At 42.0% G+C, this 23,923-nt stretch overlaps 1 protein-coding gene across 6 annotated transcripts in view; it reads left to right on the top strand.

The window, feature by feature from the left end:
• Dnm3 (dynamin 3) overlaps positions 1–23,923 on the top strand; it is a 486,761-nt gene that overhangs the window by 810 nt on the left and 462,028 nt on the right. The window lies entirely within an intron of this gene.

Below are 23,923 nucleotides of genomic sequence, written 5' to 3'. Positions count from 1 at the left end.
TACTGTTTGAGACAGTCATCGCCTGCTCCGAGCAGGGGAGGCGGGGTGTGTGAACCCAGAAATCCTTGTGGTGGAAGCTTATCCTGAGATGCTTGCCTACCGTTTTCTTTGGGAGCTGAAGAATAAACGGTGGTGTGTTTATGAGCGTGCACCCATTCACTGCTCAGGCATGACTGAAACCCGAGACCTCCAGGGGCTGTGGCCGTGGACTTGCAATGTCCCAGTGCCCGGTGTCATTCCAGCATCATCTCAGAACTGACCAGCATCTTTCTCGCCGCACTCTCTCTATGCCCCCTCCCCCAGCATCCTCTTGCGTTCCTTAAGCTCTTGTTTATCCAGCGGGTCTACAAGCTAACATCTAGAATCTAAATTGTAGTTATAGCTTCACGTCTCCCAATTAAACAACAACAACAACAACAACCAAGAATTGTTATTGTTTTAAGTCGGGCATCAACGTGTGTTTTTCAGCGAACAATTCAGGAAGGATTGAGTTACCTTAATGGCCTTGCTTGAGGAGTGCATTCTGAAGGCTGGAATCTGTTTCCCAGTAGTAAGCCAGGTAGAAGGTGCAGCGATGAAAACGGTGGGCTGGAGAGGGCAAACTGAGATTGCACTTCATTCTTTTATTTGGCTAGTGAGCGGCTTGTGATGCAGAGGGTTCCTGCTGCGGTTCCCCATCCCCTTCTTTCTTTTTGCTATTGCTTGGCAATGTGTAAACTGTACCACATTTTTGGGCGTGAGCGTTGTGAAGTGCGGCTCCCTTTTTTTCTCGGATGATGCTCCATCTCTCAGGAGATACTCTTCATTTTTCTTGCTTCAATGTGAACTAGAAAGATAAAACCGTGTAATTGCTCGCAATTGGCAGCTACCCTTGCATAGTTAGTTCCCTTGATCATTTCTCCTTGGTTTTATAATTAATTTTTGCTCAATAGGAAAAGCAACAGCAAAGCATTTTGCCTACGTCATCTCAGACCTCTGGTCGAAGGCAAGAAGTTATTTAATGATACTCATTCTTAAGGATTCTTAAGGATTAGCATTATATTTCAAATGTAACAGTCATGTTCTTAAGCATCTTCCTTATAATTTACTGGGACGAGCATATATTTGAGCGTATTTTGTTCAGTGTCTTTGAGTTCAATGTAAAGTGTATGCACATATCTCAGTTCTTCCCTCCAGGTTGACAAATCAGAGCAATCTTAACGGTTTAATGAACGTGTGTACATTTCCCCTCCTTAGCTATATTCTTCTGTAATGAGAATAAAACAGAGGTACAGGAGAGTAACATATTTAATTCTGAGCATTCTTCCATAAGAAAATGAAAGATAGGGACTATAAAAACGAGAGCACTTGTCAGAATGTGTTAGTAAGTTTTCCTACTTTATAAAGTTTTACCAGTAGTGACAGTAAGTCTGATAAGAAAATAATGAACATAGAATATGCTCATTGAGTAAGTACATAGAGCCTTTATTAGCTGCAGAGTAGCCCCATCCAGCACAACTTATATATTAAGGAGAAAGCTTAATTAGAAGAAGGTCATTTGACTTTAATAAAGATTTCGGTCATTGAATGATTGAGGAATCTGATTTCTAATTATAACTCAACCTTAGGGGAGGGGGAAAAAATCCTCTTCATTTTCAGAAGTGAATCAGCCTAGGTTGAAAAAGAAAAGGTTTTCATGTTTCAGTGGAGTCTTTTAACTCTTATTAAGCAGGAGCTTTATAACCAATACAAAGTTCTTTAGAAGGCAGTCTTTCTCCTCTGGTCATAGCTTTCTCATTTCAATGCCTGACCAATTGTGTGATGACCAAGTACAGTCAAGCACCAGGATCTTCACTTGTGTAAACTGTTTGCTTCTGAATTAAGCTCGTTCTCTTCAAAATACTGTTGTGTTGATTTACTGATTTATTTACTGCTTAACAATCCACCTTTAGTTACTGACCATATCTTTCCATTAAAAATAGTTTGCTTATACTAGTTTTTTTCTTTTTTCTTTTTAAATGCCATTGAATGTATGTGGATGTGAATGTGTTTATTTAACTGTATCTGTAAAACCAATTTTTGGGTGACAAGTTTGTTACGAATAAAATGTGTCATGAATGAACTACTTGTTTGTGATTTTCTTGCTGAAGCGATGGATTTGCATATTAATGTGATATAGTGTGAGTAGCTAGATTGTTGTGATTGTTCAAGGCGAGCCTATATGCTGGTAGAGAGAAGCTGCTTATGGTCTACTACCCAGAAAGGAAAACCCATGTGTTGAATCACCCTGTATCCCAGGCAGGCGTTGAACCTGTGATTGTCCTTTCTCAGCAGCTGTTGTAGCTGGGATTGCAGGCCTGAGTCACCTGCACACATAGAAAAGATTTTGAGGCCTGGCTCTAAATTTGTATATTTAGATTGTAGTAATGATAAAAATAATGGCTAATATTTACCGAGTGATTGCTACATCTTGGATACTATCATGAGCCCTTTTATATGAATAATCTCATTTAATCCTCATAAAACTCCGAAAAGGTAGGCATACTTATTCATTTCATTTTACCTAATAGTAAGTAAATTAAAATGTAATGAGCTCGAACAAGTCACTCGTGGCTAATTTGAGTTAATGTGAAAACTTCAGTTCAACCTGAGGTGTTTGAACTCCCTAATCCAGTCTTAAAAGCCTATGTGCTGAGCTGCCCTTCCACATGGAGGTGCGTCAGTCCTTTTTGGCTAGGACTTGCAGCATCTTTCCTTTTGGTCTTCTAACTCTGGCCGCTATATTGACAATTTTATTTCCACTATGTCATGTTCATCTACTGTCTTACAAGCGTTAATGAAAAAGTACACACTTTTTACTTACTAGACATTCCTGAAGATAGCTATGAAATGTAACTGAGTTGTTTCCTTAAGTATGTGTTTAGAGCACATATAACTTATTTATCGAGGTGCTAAGTGAAAACTGTACAAGCTGCTAATGTGCAAATGTTTTTAATGATACACTTGTTAGCAGCATTAGTTGCTCAATGCTAATTATATAGGCAGAAGATTTCATGTTATTTTATTTTAGTCTGAATGGTAAACAGGCCCCCAATTCTGAACAAGTAGAGAAGGTTTTGTGGTTACTGGAAGCCAGATGAAAGATTTTTAAACACCGTCTGTATGGGAGTTTATTTCAGTGTGAAACATCTCAATAATATTTATTTATTTATTTATTTATTATTTATTTATTTATTTATGAGGTTTATAAGATGTTGGCTGTCTTGTTTGAGGTGAACTGAGTCATTTGGTGATGTTGTTGGATATGATCAGGGAATTAAATGTAAAGTTTATATAGCTCAAGGACTAGCAGACTCAACTCCTTGATGGATTTCCTGAACATGTTTCAAAGTGAGTAAGAGTCCTCTAATTGTGATCAAGATTAAAGCTTATTAAGCCAGAGTAGGTTTGTATTGAGGAGGAGAAGGATTTTGTTAAAATATCAAAGCATTGTAAGTTATTGAATTTTTGAAAAAGAAATGACTTCTAAGATTATAGTTATTAGGTTAATGGTTGCTAACAATTAAAATGGGATAACTATTGAGAATTATGTTTAGAAATCTCCAAGAAACTTATTCAGTAAAATATGAAAAACATGAACTGTTCTTTATCTAATGAGTTGGTGGAACCTGAAAGTATGAAGACATTTGTGCTGAATCAGCATTATATAATGCCTTTTAAGGTTATCACAGGTTCACAGTTAGTAGGGTCTATTCAACACAACCAACATTCTTTATTTAAATACCAGTAATGTCTGAAAAGAATATGGCTCAGTGACCTGGTTTCAATGGGATATCTTTGTTTTGGTTTTATTTATGATTAACCAATATTTAAAAAAAAAATATTCTTAATGTCTTAAAGAATGAAGTCGAGGGACTGAGAAGACGGTTCAATGATTAAGAATGCTTGCTACTCAAGCTCTCATAGTATGGTATTAGGTATGGCCTTAGGTGACTGTAACCCCAGAAACACGTGGATCCCAGGAACTTGCTAGCCAGACAACCTAGTCAGAACAACAAGCATCAGGTTTAGTGAGAGATGCCATCTCGAAAAATAAGATGGAGAGCAATAGGAGAAGGCACCGGCCATCTTGCCTTCCTCGGGCATGCACCCGCCACCCTTGTCCTAGCAACTCTAAACCACCACCCCTATACCACAACTAAAAATGTTGGGCAGGCAGTCTTCCATAATCTCAGAGGAATGCAAACAGTATCAGGCTCATTAGAAAGTAAGGTATCGGGCTCCCTGTCAATGAGATATAATAATATTTGATTTATGTATTAGTATGCCTTCTATTGCTATAGCAAAATGGTGGAGGATGGATAATTTTATAAAAAAAATAAGGTTTATTGAGTTCCAAGTTTTTAGAGGCTGGAGCCTCAAACAGCATTGTATGGTTCTGGTGAAAGGCTTCATGGTGGGGAGTGTGTGGGGAAGAGGTACAGGTCTCATGGCAAAGTGGGAAGCCAGAGAGGCAAGGAGGAGGCGGGTGTTCTCGTACAACTACTGTCTTGAGGATTTATTCAAGTCCCACAGATGTGCATCAGTTACTCCAGAGATCAAAGACCCCAAACGATCTCAATGATCCTTCCCAAGGTCTCATAAAAGTTCTCCGACCCCTTACCACTGCCGTTGGAACCCAAGCTTCTCCGAGAAACCCTACCCACAACAGAGCAGTACGAGGCTTTCTGTAGACCTGACCTTTGCTGCGGCTATTTTTAAGTAGAGTTAAATCGTGAGGTTTTACTTATTGTGATGGTCTTATTTATTTTTAAGAGGACCAAAGGCAGGCAGGAAAAGGGGACTTTTCCCTCTCCGACCAGGGACAAATTAAGAGAGCTGAAAGCTAATGTACTGTACAGAATAATCAAATTTAATATCCCACTTTAAAACTTTAAGTATTTAATAATCTATATGGACAGAGTTCTTCCATTTCCCCATCTAAGTCTACTTTGCATGGTCTCATGTCATCAACATTGATGTAAAAACCACCAATGATTATGACATAACTACACACGTTTTAATATTTTTCAAGGGAAGGGGAGACCAACATTTGTTTAGGCCTTACTGAGTATGTAGGCCTGGACTCTTTGACAGAGTCCCTGTTCCCCTCGGTTCTTATGGTTTTCACATCCAAATGCCAATGGGGATAAAACTCAGAGGCAGAGAGGAAAGTTACTCGTTTAGATTGCATGGCTAGTGAGCAGCCAAACCTTGACTTAACCTTGGACAAGACTCTTACTGGAATCCTTGAGAAACACAGAAGTCACATTAATGAACGTCTATTAAATTCTAAGCTTAGTGGGCATACAAAACACTCAAAAGCTGATGTATGTGTGTGTGGGCATATATAAACCACCCGGAAGCATGTGCGAGTGTGTGTATGTGTGTGTGAGGTATGCACACAGAGAGACCTGCCAAGCTCATCAGACGCCTCGGCAGGGAAAGGGGTGGTACTCTGTCAGCTTAATGACCTGGCTATCCATGGAATCTACATAAATCTGCTCTCTGACTATCACACAGTACCATAGCACATGTACCCTCCTGCTAGTAATTAGTAATTAAAATAAGTAAACTGACAGAATAAAGTATGAGACCATAATTTTCAAATGGATATATAATACAAAGGCTGTTAAATACACTGTCAATTAGCTGGGATAAAAATTTATAGCATATTGCCTTTAAAATAAAACAGCTCTCCCCAAGCTGCAGCTCTGAAATCGATCTAGGATTTAAGTGGAAAGCAGACAATGTATGGGTTACCCGTGTCATTTAAGCTCAAGGCTACATGTACTGCAGTATCAATGTCAAGGCAGGGAGGTGCTGATCTGTGTCCCAGTGTCTGGCTTGACCACAAGCGATTGAATTTAGACTGTCTTTTTAATCACAAAGAGATACTGTACATTGAAGATGGGAAGAGAAAAAAAAAGATACTGGAGAGATTAAAAATATGACTGAGGATTGATAGGAGTCACATGTCCAAGCACTCTCATGAATACACACACACACACACACACACACACACACACTTCCGAAGCACTAATTCTGCAGAGGAATTCTATTTTCTTATTTCAAAATGAAGCACTTAGTTAAGGTTTTGAAATAAATTGGATCCAAAAATGTCAGAGAATATTTCCTATAGGCAAACCTAAAAACATTGTCCTGTTCAGAAAGTATGAGAGGAAAAAGGAGAGGTTGGCTTTAAAGAATGTAGAGTGCTGGACGTGATGGTCTTTAACCCCAACACTCCAGAGTCAGAGGCAGGTGGATCTTTGTAATTTGGGGGCCGGCCTAGCCTTCATATGGAGTTCCAGATTAACCAGGAAGTACAGGGTGAGACTGTGTCTTGATATATAAACTTAAAAAAGAGTATTTTTCTGAAACCATTTTCAACAAACCAGGGTGTTTATAAATAGTACACTAACGGCACTTTGCACATCTGTGCCTGTGAATAGTCTAAGTTTTCCTTGACCAGAAGCAAGACCTTTGGCATCAAACAAGATTGATGTAAGAAACCTCCCTCTGGTTTAATTTACACTCATTTCCTGGAGTTAGGAGACAGAGAATCCAAGAGATTTATCCAAGGTCAGGAAAAGTCAGAGAGCTGGCTTTGGAACTTGATGTTCAGAACTCATGGCCTTGGGTTTCATTGTCTGCTCTCCCTCCTCCTATTGTTTTCGAGGAGCCTCCCTCTCACCCCCATACTGCCTCCTCTTTTTCCCACCCCTTAGTGGTATTGGTATTGGACCAGACCTTCTTGACACTTCCCTGAATTACTCTGCTTGCTAGCACCAACAGTACATTTTTTTCTTCCCATACAGGATGGTAGATGGAGACAGGGAAGGAATGGAGTTCCTCTCAGATTTAGACCAGATGATTTTCTGAGATGATAACCCCCTGAGTAAAGTACGAGATGCAGAAGGTCCATATGACACACTAGAGGTATTGTCTAGGTGGGCATCAGCTAGAAAGCTGAGCCTGTCATAGTCACTGACTTTTCTCAAACCAAGGCATGCTTCTGAAAAGCATTGTATGTAAATAAACAATAGGCCCCAAATGTCACTCCTTAAAGAAAGGGATGAGTTTTTAGGTTAAAACCAAATGCATTTATTTGTGTAGCAAATGACGTCCTTCAGTTTGCCTGGTTCATAGTCTTGCTTTTATTGGGTTTGCAGTCTTCAAGTGAACTGCGGGGCATTAGGGCCATCAATATCATTATGTAAATTATTTGAATCGTCAGTTTTAAACAAGCATCAATATTATTTTAAGTCTTTGATGCTGAAGAGAGATCTCTATTTCCAGGTCCTGAAAGGTTCCATCGCTGATTCCTTACAGTATGTCAGGTCTCTGCTTTAAGGACATGATGGAGCTATGAGTTGCATATTTAGGTATATTAGAAATAGGGTTTCTGAAGCACCCCTTTGTCTATTGTTTCAGTGGCCTGGAATTAAAAAAGATAGATATACTTAAATAAGTAAGTTGATAGGTGACTATCCTAGTTAGGGTTACCATTGCTTCCACAAAACACCATGACTACAGCAACTTGGGGAGGAAAGGGTTTATTTGGCTTATACTTCCACAGCACTGTTCATTATCAAAGGAAGTCAGGGCGGGGAAAACCCAAACATGGAAGGACCCTGGAGGCAGGAGCTGATGCAGAGGCCACAGAGGGGTACTGCTCACTGTCTTGTTCCTCGTGGCTTGCTTAGCTTTTTTTCTTAGAGGGATAGCACCACCTACAATGAGCTGAGCCCTCCCTCAGCCACCACTAGTTTTTTATGTTTGTTTGTTTTTTGTTTTTATTTTTATTTTTAAATGTTCTACAGGCTTGCCTACAGCCTAATCTTATGGAGGATTTTACTTAATCGAGGTTTTTCCCCTCTCAGGTAACTGTAGCTTGTATTTAAGTTGACACAAAACCATCCAGCCACTTTTTTATGGTTTGTGGTTTTGTTTAGAGACCCCTGGAGAGCAGCTCTTGAAAACGAGTCATCCCATTATGGTGATAGGGCTTGTGCTTGGCTGACTGGAGTAGGCTCTAGTTTACACATTGACGTCATATTTGGTGTGTGTGTGTGTGTTACAGATTAAAGGAAGCATAGGAATAACAATGTGTAGTTGCAGCCTGAGTGTGTGTGTTACAGATTATAGTTGTATTAAAGTGCACTTTAAAAAAGATGGGACTAACTTAGTGTACATTTGTGACTCCCTGAGAGAAAGGGTTGTCCACATTCGGCAGTATGACAATGTAACTGTCTTTTCTCAATAGATTCATACACAGAAACTGAATTTAGATTACTTCTCCCTTCCAGCAGCTTCAACACACTTTTCTATTTATTAACTCATGAATCTCTACACGTTCCCTGAGACAGTAGTAAAACATATTTTGCTAATTTAATTTACAAATGAAATGTCTTAAGTTGAAAAAAAAATCAAGTGACACACAAGGAGTCTCAAGGTGAATCTTAGAGACTATGAATGCAATAGAAACAGAAATAATAGAACGAATTTTGTAGACATTCTTAGCCTTTTCAGAGAATAGATTTTTTTTGTCACTTTAAGAATTCTTTATTTTGTGTGTGCACAAATGTGTGCATGCATATGTATGTATGTTGGTGCTCACACCACATAGTCAGAGGACAACTTGTGCAGTTGGTTCTCTTTTTCCACCATGTGGTTCTGAGAGATGGAATTCAGGTTGTAAGGGTTGGGGCAGCAGGCTCCTTTGCCTGCTGAGCCATCTTGCTGGCCAGGGAATGGGTTTAAGGGAGGCATTTGATTCTATTATATGAAGCACACCATTTTTAGGATATATTTTTGTTTGGAAATGTTAGTTCTCTCTCTCTCTCACACACCACACACACACACACACACACACACACACACAGAGAGAGAGAGAGAGAGAGAGAGAGAGAGAGAGAGAGAGAGAGAGAGAGAAAGAGAGAGAGAGAAAGAGAGAGAGAGAGAGACAGAGACAGAGACAGAGACAGAGACAAGAGACAGAGAGAATGGCAAGTGTCTATCTTTCTAGCCCAGCCAGAAGTCTATCTACTGTGAGAATTAGGAGTGTGTTTGTGGATTTGGTTTATCCTGGTGGCAGGTCCTTCCTGGGTATATGTTGAAGAAATGTCCCCAGTAAGGTGAGGTGGCATGCTGGTGTCCTCCACTGCTGCCCTGTCTTCCTCAGGGCCTACTTCCAGTGTCCTTGTGCCTATGTTTCTGCAGAGTTCACACTACATGTGATTGGTTTCTTGTCGATTTTCCCAATTATTTGCAGCTTCCTGTATACCTGTTATTTTTTGTAATGTGATGCTGGCAGACAGCAGGAACTAAATGAGTGTTTTAGCTACATGATCCCTTTCAAGCCATTTATCTAAGCTGAAATAGACTCTTTGTTTACAAAAAATGGTTGCTGGTTTCGAGTGGGTGAGGGGAGCATGGGACGAGGTCGGAGCTCTTCAAAATATGTGTTGAAGAGTGGTTGGTTTTCCACTGCTCTGATATCATATCCTGACAAAGGCAACCTAAGAGAGAGAAGGGGGCTTGTTTGGGATCACAGCTTGATCCATTATGGCGGAGAAGCCATGGCAACAGGATCTTTTGTAACTACAGCTTAGCTAGTCTTTTACTTTTTATGCAGCCTAGTACACAAGCCCAGGAAGCCCTCTTTTCTTCTTCTAAGGTGGGCCTTCCTACCATAGTTAAAGCCATCAAGATGATTCCCTCATAGGTGTACCTGAAGGCTTGTCTCCTATGTTACTCCAGATCCTGTTGACAGTAAACTTTAGCCACAAAGGTTACAAGCTATTAGTTTCTAAGTAGTTGGCTGTGATCGCCAAGGCACCCAAGTTACATCTCAGGTAGCAATGGCAGATATTTGTAAATGAAGGCCAGGCAGCATTAGCCTGTACTCCTGTTCTTAAAGTTGTTGAATGTGTCTGTACCATTTTAAAGCTAATGCTCCTCTAGTCCTTTGTTGATTCTGCATATAAATGGATGGATTTATCTTTTCCTTATAGTAGACACACTTCCCATTACACCACACTGTCCTATGAAGATTAATTAAAACAGAGATCATCTTAGTATCGTGAAAAAGTAGAATAATTATGTAATAAAATTCAGCCATTCCAAATGAATATGTAATAAAAAATGCCCTTTGTCCACTGAGACTTCTTATGATATTTCATTTACCTTCGTGCCTGCCAGATTGCTTCTGGGCTTATCTTTTCCTTGTATGGTCACACGTGTATGTGTGTGCACATGTGGGAAGACCAAAGTTCAATATCCAACACCTTTTTAAACTTATTTTACGTGTATGAGAACTCTGTTGCTCTCTTCAGATACACCAGAAGAGGGCATCAGATCTCATTACAGGTGGTTATGAGCCACCATGTGGTTGCTGGGACTTGAACCCAGGACCTCTGGAAGAGCAGTCACTGCTCCTAATCATTGAGCCATCTCTCCAGCCCTTGAGTGTTTTTTTTTTTAATTGCTTTCCATCTTAATTTTTGAGTGAGGGTCTCTCGCAGAACCTAGAACTTGCTGATGTGACTGGATAGCCAATGAGCTTCAGGGGTCTTGTGGTCTCCACCTCCCTAGCACTGTTTTCAGATATCTAAACTCAGGATGTCATGCTTTTCTGGCAAACGCTTTCCAGGCTGAGCTATTTCTCCAGACCGGAGTTTATATTCTCATTACATGAAATTTGATTTTGAGGGTAGAGAGTCTTTAATACACTTGTTTGTAGGTAGCTGACAAATACAATGACAAGTTCTGCTTAAAAACTGGTAGTGGGTGGGTTTGTTTGGCAGCCGAGTCCCTTGCTTAAGAATCATGTTTTCAGAGTCCACTGTATGTCAAAATGGTGGGAGGCTCTATGGGTGTAGTCACCTCTTCAGTAAGTTGGTACCCAGTAGACTCTGATATGCATGGCACTACTACTATTTGGGTAAACAAATGTGATGGATTCTTCACTATCGACTTGATGGGACTGAGAACCACTAAAGAGACAGGCTTCTAGGCATTCCTCAGAGATTGCTTTTAGAGATGCTTAGCCGAGAAGGGAACCAAGGCACTGTTCTATGGACTAGAGCTTCATACTAGATGAAAACGAGGAGGTGAGGGGGACACAGGCATCCATCTCTCTCTGTTTCCATGCTGCAGTCGCAGTGTGGCTGGATGCCCATGCTCTTGCTCCCACACCTTCCTGGCCATGATGGACTGTACTCCCAAACTCTGAGCCAGAACGAACAAATCTTTCTATCCTCATTGCTTCTGTAGAATCCAAGAAAGATTTCATGAAAAGGGCCGTGATTTAAGATGCATATCAAAGAGTATGAGTCTGATACATCAAGATGGGGTTCCAGGCACCAGGTGAGAGTGTTTTTATGGAACAGAGACCTTTCCATCTAGCTGAATGGGGACTGGTGGTAGATACCTGGCAAGATGAACTGGGTCCTATTTTGGGTTGCTAAAATAAGTAACCAGCCCTTAACCCAAGAAACGGTGAGACCCATGAACCCTTAGAAGGGATACTGTGGAGCCAGGCTTTAAGGAGATTAAGATGACCACACACTGTACCATGCACAGAGGAGGAGGTATCAGGGACACAGCTGAAAACTGACTAGTGTAATGGTGGTGGAGGTGTGAGCTTGTAATTTTTTTTTTTCTTTAGAAGAAACAGAAAAAAAAAAAAGATCATTTCGGGGATGGTCTATGATTATTGAACAGACAGGAACCCCAAATAATTTTAAGCTTTGACTGGGCCCCTGCAGGAATGTTAGTGTAATTTATTCAGATAGATATATGCGCTGAAGGAAGGACCGCACCCACCCTCTACTTCCAACTAATCGAATCTCTCTCACTGTACCTAGGACAGATGATACAGGCCAGTTAATAATCCCAGCAAGTTGGGAAATAACAGACTAGGGGTTATAAAGTCAGGTCAGCTTGGTTTATATAGTGAGTCAAGGCTTTTCCTGTCTCAAAATTAAAAAAGAAAGAAAGAAAGATAGAAGGAAAAGAAGAAAGAAAAAAGAAAAGAAAAGAAGAAAAAAGAGAAGAAAAGAAAGAGCATGGCTGGGTATATAGGTCAGTGTTCAGTTGCTTAACTAGCATGCATGAGCTTGATCCCAGTAGTACAAGATAACTAAATATTTGACTCTATTCCATGTCAGGGTCACCTGTGAAACGCCCCATATGGCCACCATGGCTGTACTGATTGGGATCTCCAGCAATCCTCCCCTACTTGTTATTCAGCAGTTGACTGCTTCCATGTGTTGGCTCAATATCAGTGCTGGGCCACTGAGGTGGACTGAAAACCTATTGTTAGCATCCGGCACAGAATCTTGTATCTTGGATACTATTATTTTAGGTACTGTGATAGACTGGATGTCTAGACCCTCTAGAGCTCATACGGAAGTCAGAATCTGCAGGGTGACTGTGTTGGAGACTGGTCTGTAAAGAAGTCATTAAGAGGTCATACACATGGAGTCTTGTGCTAAATGGATTAGTGAGCCTAAGACGGTGATTCTCAACCTTCCTCATGCCTTGACCCTTTAACACAGTTACTCATGTTGTGCTGACCTCCAACCATAAAATTATTTTGTTGCTACTCATAACTAACCTTGCTACTGTTATGAATCATAATGAGGATACCTTAGATGACCCCAGTGAAAGGGCCGTTCGACCACCCCGCCCAAGGGATCTCCCCCCACCCATTGAGAACCACTGCCTTAAAAGGTGAGGCCTCAGAGACTCCCCTTGCTTCTGTGGGCCCAAGCAGACATGATCCAGAAGGAAGCAGCCATCTGCAAGCCAGGAAGAGTGGCGCTCGGCCTTGCTCTTAGATTTCTAGCCTCCATGAGAGTCAAGAAATAAATTAGTGTTGTTTAAGCTACTGTGCCTGTGGCATTTTGCTATGGAAGCCTGAGCAGACTAATGCAGCTACTTAATTCTTATTGAGTTCTCACTAGTTAAATTGGCAATGTGACTTAGATGGATGGGTACTGAGAGTGAGGATCCTGGCTTTAAAGAAGAGCTCTGTTTTTTTTTTTCACAAGAAAATTGGCTCAGGAACCCTTGCTCTTGACAAACTAAAGGCCTTCGTCTATGTTCTATAGAGTCATCCCTTCTCTGGCCTGAACTTCCCTCTCCTATTTCAGGATGATACAGACACACCTCTGAGTGTACTCTTTTAGTCTCTGCCTGCTTTGGTTGTTGGCTTGCCTCTACTCCCCCTTTACAGCCTCCACACTGATTTGAGTGACAAGGGAAAGTGTTACTTACAAGATGGTCCATCCCAGGACTCCCTCTTCCAAGGCCAGTACATATGTATGTGTGTAAGATTTACCCAAGGAGCTTATCAATTAAAGGTTCCCTGGGCTCCCCCCATGGAGCCTGGTGCACTGGCTCTGGAACCAAGCCAGAGCAAGTTGTATTTTTCCAAAGCTCTCTTTGGTAGTGCTTCTGGTAAACAGCCAGATATGAGAGCTGCTAACCACCATTTCTATAATTCTCATTATTTCTACAGCTGCGCATAGGCAACGCAATATGTCTTTTCCTCCCAATCTTTATACCAAAACAGTCCTCGTTAGAGTCACTGATCATTTACAGGAACCTGATTTCCAAATATGCCTGTGCCTAATTATGAGTTCCTATCGACTGAGCCAAAGAGATCGCCAATGACCTTCTGAACCACAGTTATGAATTCATAGTGCCTTCTCTATGAGTAATCCTCCAATCTAGCCTCCACACAGTCATACACGATTGAAATGTACCATAGCTTAGATCTGGGCTGTCCTGCAGAGGCCTATGTATTAAAGTCTTGGTGGTATTAAAACCTGGGTACTATTGGGAGGTGGAGCCTTCAGGATATGAGGCCTTATAGAAGAAGCTGAGCCACTGGTGGCAAACCTTGGGTGGGGTATGTATTAGTTACTTTTCTATAGCTGTGACAAAACGGCATGAATAAGGCACCTTAAAAAAGACAACATTCAACTGGGCTCATGACTCTAGGAGGTTAGAGTCCATGATACTACAGGGAAGGCACAGCAGCAGGATCAGTTGAAAGTTTACACCCTGAATTGAAAGCAGGAGTCACAAATGTATGGGAATGGGGGAAGCTTTTGAAGCCTCAAAGCTCGATCCTGTGATGGAGCCATACCTCCAAATCCTTCCCAAGTAGTTCCACCAACTGGGGATCAATTATTTGAAACGTGTGAGGCTACGGGGGGTGGTGTCTTAGTTGTAGTTGTGATTGCACTATTGAAACGCCGTGACCAAAAGCAGCTCAGGTAGGAAAGGCTTGCTCCCCAATGAGGTGCTCAGAACCCAGGACCACCAGCCCATGGATGGCACCACCCACAATGGTCTGGACCCTCTCACATCAATCACCAATGAAGAAAATGCCCTACAGGCTCACCTACAAACCAATCCTAAGGATGCCTTTTCTTGATCGAGGTTCTCTCCTCTCAGATGACTATAGCTCAGGCCAAGTTGACATAAAAGCTAGCCAACACTGGGAGGTACTCATATTCAAACTACCACAGGCTATATTAGGACTCTCTTTTATTATTTGTTTCCTGGTCATCCTGAGATGAATAGTTGTTGTTGTTTGCTTTTTTTGTTTTGTTTTGTTTCGTTTTGTTTTTGGCTAGGATATGCTGCCTTGATACAGGTTCCCAAAGCAGAGGGGCCAAGTGACCATGGACAGAAACTCTGTAAGTGTGAGCCAAGGCAAACTTTCTTCCACGGCATTGAGATTTGTATCAGGCATTTTGTTCATAGTGGTGAAAAGCTACATGACACAGTAAGAAATTCAAATCAAGTGACACCATTGTATTTAGATAGCAGGTTTCTTGGCGTATCATCTAAGGCCTTGAGTGGCTCAGGCCTTCAAGGTTATCTGCTGGTATTCTTGATTAGTTACACCCCAAGCACACTCACTAGCTCCCAGGCATTCATGTGGACCTCTTTACAGGAATAACGTATGGCTCCTGGCCAATTTCATCTCTACTTAACTCAAATCTCTTTTTCTCTAGGAAGCCTCAGTGGCCCTTCACACAGTTTCCTGGGTAATTTGTCTCTCTCCTGGACATCTGGAATCCTCTCTGTGCTTTTTTAATATTAGACTTAATACTATATTGCATCAAATTATGTTATTGCTTCTACTACTAAACTGTAAATTCCTTAAGAGCACAATCTCTTGCGCTTGTTTATCTTCATTTCCAGTGCCTGGCAACTTCCAAATAAATACTGACGGAATTAACCAACAGGCAACATGGAGAGGTTCCATTCTTTATGACACTTGACTTCTTTGCATCGCATGATTCAGTCATTTGAGCATTCCCCAGGCTTCAGTCCCTGCTTTAAGCATCAGAAAAACTCAAATAAGAAAAGAGGAACTTTTTTTTTTTTTTTTAAAATCAGGGTGTTTTCTGTCTAACAGAGACCTCAAGTTATCAAGTAAATGGGCACTAAGATGGCCCTAGATACCATAAGAACAGCCACTGAGATAAAAGTAAGAGCATGAAAGGAAGGAACATAGAGATTTTCCCAGAAGTCTACCATGGGATGGCACTTCAGTTGGGGAGACAAGGATTCAGCCATGAGAAGAGTAAGGAGTGAGAACTGTTTCCATCAGAAGGATTGCTACGTGGCAGGCAAGCTTCTGCAGTGTCTTAGAACTGAGTGTTGGTGAAACCTAAGTCACCACGACCCCAGCCAGAGAGGTGGGAGAAACACGGCAGGCAGGGAAAGGTGGCCGAAGAAAGTCAGGTAGGCTTTGTTGGAGCCCAGAGAGGGTTAGGGCTTATCCAGAGCACTGTGGTGAGCACAGAAGGAAGGGTTTTAATTGGGGCAATGACATGATCTGATTTGCATTCTAGAAAGAGCACACTAGGTCAATGTTATCGAAGATAGCAGCAGCTGTGGACTCTGAGGTGTCACTGTAGTCAACATGCCCAAGAAACCAGAATTGCGACTGTGTGTAATTTTAATAACTTCATGCCTACAGTTAGAAGCAATAGGTTTAGTTATTGCAAAACAAGAGTGATTTGACACATCAAGCTTCTTTTCCAACTGTAGACTTTATAAATGTTCAGTATCGATCAAGGATTTTTTTTTTTATTAATGGTACGTGTTGGTAAGGACCTATGGAAATTTAAATCCTTACTAATTGGAGCATAGACTTTTGTAGAAGGCCCTTTATTTGGTGGGAGGTGCTTGTTTGATTGTGGGAATGATCCGGAAGGGGAAGACGTGAATGCAACTGGGGAGGGTATCAGAAAGAACAGAGGAGTGTGTTGGGATGGGATCCGGGGGTTCTGTGGAGGGATGCCTCATCCACAGTGCCTGAAAGGCAGAGGCTGTTAAGGGTGAGGGGTGTGTATGTGTGTGTGTGTGTGTGTGTGTGTGTGGTGTCTATGGTGTGCAGGGTAGCTTCAGTTTGAGCAGGCAACAGGGAAGGAGAAAAAGGTAAAGTTCAAAGCATTCAATGATGTCCAAGGAAATGGAAATGTGAGCCGTAGAGAAATCTGTTGAAAATATATGTGACATTGTTCCTTTTCTAAGTAAAAAAAAAATTCACTAGTCTTTCTGAAATTTAGGCTATATTAGACAGGTTTTTATTAGGAGAAGAGACCTAATAGAATGTATGGATGTTTGTGTACCTGCTTGCTTGTGTGTGAAGGTATGTGTGTGTGTGAAACAAATATATGTGTATAGATCCACATATACATACAACACACAACACTCACATAATCAAAGAGGATTTACTATTAGGTTGGGTTCATTACACAGTCACAGTCAGGACTGGGTCCTCCAACATAGGTTTTCTGCACAACGGAGTATCAAAAACCCAGTAGCTGCTCAGGCCTAGGGCCTGGATGGTTCTTCAGTCTCCACCTAATACCGAAGGCCTAGAGCTCCTTGGAAAACCACTTATCTCCAGTCCATGTTGGGCATCCAGGGAAGCTACAATCTGCTAGCAAAGTATAGCAGTCACAGTGACAGAAACTCTTGCTTAGGAGGAAGCAGAGACAAGCAGGCACCACCTCTCTTCCCTTTGGGCCTCTTTCCATCTGGGCTGCCTGGTGGGAGGTGCCACCCACTTTGCAGACAGGACTTCTCACTTCTGGACATGCTACTGTAGATATGCTCAGAGATGTGTCTCCAGCTGAGTCTGCATTTCCTCTAGTTGTCAGTCAAGACTAACATTACACAGGTCATGTCAAGCTTCTCTATAACGCCCATTCCACATCTTCTCGGCATGACGTCCCGTTCCCTTTCAGGATCTGCCATCTGCCTCTCTGTCCACACTCCCTTCCTCCCACTCACCATGGTGTTCATCCCCCATGAGCTGGAGTTCAGAGAATGTGTTTACCTTTGTGTGGCTAACTTTACTTATCCCTCAACAAACAGTTATGTGCTCCTCTAGCAAGCCTTCAGGTAGGACTAAATGTAGTCCATAAGACTGCAGGTTCTTAGAGTCCTGCCAAAGGGATGCACTGTTTTAAGACAGAATCATGTAGAGGTAGACTGGTGTATGTAAAAGAAGCCAATGACACAAGAAGTTATGGACTCCTGCATTGTTGTGGCTTTTAGAGTCTGCAGAACAGATAATTCTTTTAATTGCCTTTTCAGTCCAAAACGTAAGTATACAGTAGCTATAGTTCTTAATACATGGTTAGGTTAAAAAAATAATGCTTACACAAACATTTGCATGTCCCTCACTACAAGAACATCAGTTCTACTGAAAACATATATATACTCTTATAATATTTAAGACAAATCATGAAGCCCTGTCACTGAAGGCCTTTGATCTTTGATCTCCTGCTTTGGATCTGCGGGTGGCAAATGGAGGGCACATGTAGTTTGGAAGGAAGAGACTGAGGTCTGCCTGTACCGTCCTCACTCAGGTCTCCGTCTTCCTGGGCACCGAGGACCAGTGCCAGTGATGGGGAACAAGGCCTAGTAACTGGTTAAAACAAGCTAGCAGAGCTTGGGATGAGGTCTGCCAAGCTGCCAGACAGACTCCCAGTTGTCTAGTGAACAGATAGGACTTGTGGAAGCATCGTGTGTTTAGTGGAAGCCCCTGTGCTGAGAAAAGGAACCTCAGTATTAAGCTTGAATCACAAGACACACAAAGAGCTCATAGTATGTTCATCTAGCAGATATTTCTGTTTGGGATGGGATGTGTCATCATTATCACTGTACTGTATGTTCTCTCCTTTAAAGCTCATATGAATCAAATGCTTGCCAGAAATGCCTTCTCATTGTTTTGTGTAATTAGATTACAGATACTTTAATGTCCAGTTTCAGTTGCCAAGAGTTTCAAATTTTTGATTAAATTTCTTTTTTGGTTGTAGAGCTTGGCATTCCTAATTTAGAATGTGTGTTTGTGTGTGTGTGTGTGTGTGTGTGTGAGAGAGAGAGAGAGAGAGAGAGAGAGAGAGAGAGAGAGAGAGAGAGAGAGACAGAGAGAGAGACAGAGAGAGAGACACAGAGAGAGACAGAGAGACAGAGAGAGACAGAGAGAGAGACAGAGAAAGAGAGAGAGAGAGAGGGGGGGGGAGGGGAGAAAGACTAAGTTGTTCTGTGATGGAATTAATTTTTAAATTTTATCTTTAAAAATGTAGGGGTTTTAATAAACTGGGAAAAGTAATCTTGTACTTTGTGTGTGTGTGTGTGTGTGTGTGTGTGTGTGTGTGTGCATGCATGCACACTCACTGAGGATTGGACCCAGCTTCCTACAGTTCCTAAGTATGTGCTGCGTGAATGAGTTTGTATCCTTAGCCCTTATTTTAAGATTAAAATTTTTGATCTGTTTTTATGCAAAGGCTTTTCAGTGGCTCCTGGCAAACCATTTTCATTGGTGTATTTTCAGCAACCACTAGTGGGTGCATAAGGTGAAGTGATAAAGAGAGACAGAAGTGAAGAAGTAGGACAAAGATGAGCCAGTGACGAACGTAAGACCAAGAGAAAGAAAATAGAAAACTTCCTGAACACGGATGTCATCATAATAACGGCGGTGAACACGCATAAGACTTTCCCCCGGGGAAAGTGGGACACGTTTGCCTTATTCTGTTACCAGCCTCTTCTGCAGGCCAGTAATGAAGAGGGAGGGCTTCTGTTCTCTGTGACCTCACCCCTTACCAGGCAGGGCTCAGGTGGGCCAGGTGACTGCGACTTGAGTGTGACCATCCATCCTCCCATGTTGCAGACAAGTATTGATTTCAATGTAAATGTTCATAATTTGACTAATAGGATCACCATCTCTCACAAAACGTAATTTTCTATTTCCCGTGCATGTGACTGGACTTCATTCTTGTGTTTTGTTGTTTCCCCTGTCCCCTCAACTTCTAAATGCTGTGGGTACTGCCTGAGTGGGGCCTCTGATCTCTGTGGATGCCCTCCCATGTATGTCGCTGTAGGTCCGTTCTGATGTTTTCTCTATATGTCTTGCTCGATATGCTCAGCCGCTTACTACATAGGTTAGTTCTCCAGTGTTATCCGCTGCCTAACCACCCTGAATGCATCAGACGACAACAGAGCATTTCCTTTCCCTGCATAAGAAATCCTAGCTTAGCATGACATTTAAAGCTTACTACTGTCTGGCCGCCAGCAGCCAGCCTCCAGCTACTTTCTAGGGAATCCGCTCATCCCGTTCACGCAGCACTGGCAAGGGTCCTCAAAATGTTCCTGGGCTTTTCCTTTTTAGTGTGTGCTGTTCGTGTGCTGTTCCTCACAGGATCTCCTCACCACCTAGAATGCTTTCTGCTCTTCTTATTTCTCCAATTGTCATTCATTCCATGGAATCTCAGTGTTTGCTGTGTGGCTGAGATGGCAGATACAGTTGACCCAAGGGAGAGGAAACCAAAACAAAGCAAAACCTGTCCAAAGAGCTCACACGCTATTTGGAAGAACTGGCTCGCTGAAATTCAAATATTGCTTTCTCATCTATTTTACCAGCTTAAATTTACTCCTTTCATCTCTTTTAAAGTCCTCATTTGTACTTTTCAGCTAGGGCTCTGGATCTAGACATGGACTGCATGGTTTGGATAAATGTCCTCCCCAAATGCTCAGTTGCTGGAGACTTTCTGCTGTGAGGCAGGGGACTCTTTAGGAATCCAGCCCTCCCTGGGGACATGTCCTGGGAGAGAGTATCGTGGGTCTATCCTTTCCTGCCTTTCTCTTTGCCCTCTTCTAGGTGTCCCTCCCCCATCACAGAACCCAAAGCCACAGGCTCCTCTGACCATGGCTTGAAACCCTCTAACCCTTCCTCCTCATAGGTCGTTCATGTCTTCCCTAGCAGTGGTGACAAAGCCAGCACATTACTTAACACACAGCAGATTTCCAGTGCTTTCCACAGCGTTAGCCATCTCTCTAGTCCCCAGACTTTCAAGTGACACGTGCAACTGTGCCCTTTAACTTACCCAGCATTCCACAGACCGGGTACAGAAGAGCTTGGAGTGTTTGGGTAGGGACGGGAGACAGATCTTGTGGTCTGGTATTTTCAAGGAGCAGAGGAACTGAAGAGGGGCTGTAAGCAGCTTTGGAACAAACTTGTATCCGTGTGGAAGGTGACTGACTAAAAATTTAATGTTGTTTAGGTTAGTCTGCTTAGAAATGGCTACTGGTTATCAATACTCCCTTTTTGGGCATTACCATAATCAGCCCTTTTCCCCATTAAAATCTTGTAGGTCAATTCAGATTTTCATGCTTCAAATCTTGAACATTTGGAATATAGTAGGTCATTCTCATGGTTCATGCAGTTTATAGAATTTCTATTAATAGATAGGCAAGCATGGGGAGTTGCAAAGAACATGGGGTTAGTTTCATATACTTAATTCTACACTTAGGTTAGATGTATCGAGACCACTTTTTATGTGCTTACTTGCTATGGTATTAACTTAGGTTTCTCTATCTTTTTACAACTATTTTGTGTGTGTATGTGTGTGTACAAGTGGGCATGGAGGCCAGAGGACAATCTTGGGAATCTTTTTGAGAAAGGGTTTCTCACTGGCTGGAACCTACCAAGATGACCAAGCTGCTTGTCGTGCCCCAGGGATCTGCCTGTCTGCGTTTCCCCAGTGAGAGGGTTACAAGTGTGGGCCACTGTTACTGACAGAACTTCCATTAGGTCTGGAGGTTTGGGGATTGAACTCAGATCCTAACGGCAAGCACTTTACCAATTTATCTATCCCCCTCCTTAGATCTGTTTTCATTCAAATATAATTCCACCTTGGAATAATGAATGTGTCATATTTAGTGTCTGCTTTAATGTGATTGGTAGGCTTGGGACCTACATACTTGGGCATCACAGTATTTGCCACCTGTGGGTTTGACTTTTGTGTGTCGTGTAGTTCTTTTAGTTACATGTCACACATTTGTTATATCTATCTAATATCTATAAATACATTTTTATATATACACATCTATATCTATATAAAACATTGTCATAACCTATTATGTTTTACGGATCAAAGATACCGGTATTTTAGGATACACATTATCTTATATCTAGTTAAAAAAGAAAATTACTGTCAGCTAAACTAAGACAGTTTTTCCTTAACATTTGAAATTTTAGGTTTGTATCCATTGGAAAAACTCTCAGACTGTTATTGATTATATAACATAAGATAAGAATGAAATGTTATTCATACTGAGTAACTTTTACGCATTGTGCTTCAGCTCAAAGGGAGCATCTGTTTTGTCAGACTGTGAGGTATCTCAGTGGAGAAGTGCATCTAACTGGGGGCCTTACTTTCCCCTCCCTCCCAGGAAGCGTGTCCCGGCAGCTCCTGCCATGCTGGGCATCCATCTTCCCTGTGGTTTGCTCTGGCCAACGGCAGAAGCCAAAGCTCCCTGAAAGCATTTGGTATCAGGCCAAGTGAATTTTTTTCTCCCTGTTTTCATCCTAAATGCTGAAACATGTACATTACGTGAATGAGTGGAAATTTTTAAACAAGAAACAGCTTCGTGACAGGTCTGTTTGGAATGCTAGGCTCATCTATTCCATCGCATCTCCTCAGCCATGCGTGACAGAGTTAGAGATGGCGCAGCGTAGGCAACTCTGCCAGCACAGGGAAAGGACAGCTAAGTTAGTGTCTCTCAGCATCTCAGGCTTGCTGCCTCCAGACAGGCTTAGCTTCTCTGTATTAATTGTTGATTTCCTGCCTTACGTATAGGAAGGAATGAGAGATGCCTTTATACAATTTTTCATACTACCATTTTGGGGCTGAATCCTCTCAATTCAGCTTTTTTTTTGGGGGGGGGGATATGGTTTTGAACCATAACATAGTTTGGTGTTTTGGAGAAAAGCATTTTAGGAGCCTGCTGAAGCACAAACCACTTCTTTCATCTCTGAAGGAAGGTGTGTGGACACCCCTGGCATACAGCCTAAGCACCATTTCCTTCACCCTTCTGATCTGGGGCTTCCTCCTCAGTCCCCAGGCCCTGTCACCTGCTGCCTCCCAGCTTGGGCATGTAGAACCTTGGCAGAGTTCAGCTGTCCTGAGGTGTCCAGTGTGGGGGCTGCATTCATTCAGAGGCATTGTTTTTAATGACAGAACCAGGAAGTGAAGCCGGTCACTGACAGTTTGCTCTTAAATAGTGAGGGCTATATCTTGGAATTCGTCCCCTCTAATTTCTAAATCACCCTCCCACCTCCTCACCCCTGTGGCATTCAGATCCACAAAGAATTTAAATTCTTGACCTGAAAAGTCCTGACTATTCATTCATTTCCTCTTTTCCCATTTACCTAATCACAAATACACTCAAGACATGACTGGTGGTTATGGTTTTCATTGAGATATGATGCTGGGTCATCGCAGCTTAGTTCACTGCTCTGCCTTACTATAGCTTCAAGACTAAAAGCATGCTCATAGGCAATGGACACTTCCTGCCACCTTAATGTGGAAAGCAACTGTCACCAATTACTCTCAGTTTAACCTTTTTTGAGCTAAAGGTAGAGACTAAGCTCAGGGTAGACTCAAGTTAATTTTTAAATATAGAAAGCTTTAATTGCAGTTCACTGTGTTGGATATGTGCTTCATTCACTAAATAGTTGTGGAGCTGCGGTTTTGGCACCATTGTTTTTTGTTTTTTGTTTATTTATTTATTTATTTTCTTTATTTACATGTAAATTTCTCCATTCCCAGTTTCCCCTCCAAAAAAACAAAGAAACAAACAAAAACAACCAAAACAAACCCCTGTTGCCTCCCACTTCCCCATGCCTGCCACCCCACCTTCTCCCACTTTCTGGCCCTGGCATTCCCCTACACTGGGGCACAGAACCTTCACAGGGCCGAGCTCCTCTCCTCCTATTGATGATCGAATTTGCAATCCTCTACTATACACATGCTGCCTGAACAATCAGACCCCTCCATGTGCGGTCCTTGGTTGATGGTTGAGACCCTGGGAGCTCTGAGGATACTAGTTAGTTCATATTGTTGTTAGTCCTAAGGGGCTGCAAACCCCTCAGCTCCGTTGGTCCTTTCTCCAACTCCTTCACTGGGGACCCTGTACTCAGGGGCACCATTGTTAAGAACTATTAGAAGTACAGAGCTGATGCAGGTAACACAGGTGCCCTGGAGAGCGAGCCACAGAACTAACCAGCTGTAACTACGTCTGACAGCTTCCCTTAGGAGTCACTTAAATACCAGGTCCTCTGTTTTACATTTGTCACTCTGAAAATATTATTGAATAATGATATCTGGCCCAGCCTAGCTGACTCTTTAGATTCCTGACTAATTTAAAAGTAGAATTGTTTCCTCATTTCATGGGCTCTGTCTATATCTGAATTAAGAATACATTATTAGGGTGTTTCAGTGGTTCAAAGCACGGACTGCTCTTGAAGGGACTTTGGATTCAGTTCCCAGCACCCACATAGTGGTTCACAACT

This window comes from Mastomys coucha, unplaced genomic scaffold (genome assembly GCF_008632895.1).
Source record: "Mastomys coucha isolate ucsf_1 unplaced genomic scaffold, UCSF_Mcou_1 pScaffold1, whole genome shotgun sequence".
Classification (NCBI taxonomy): Eukaryota; Metazoa; Chordata; class Mammalia; order Rodentia; family Muridae; genus Mastomys; species Mastomys coucha.
This window is presented reverse-complemented; position numbering and strand designations above follow the sequence as displayed.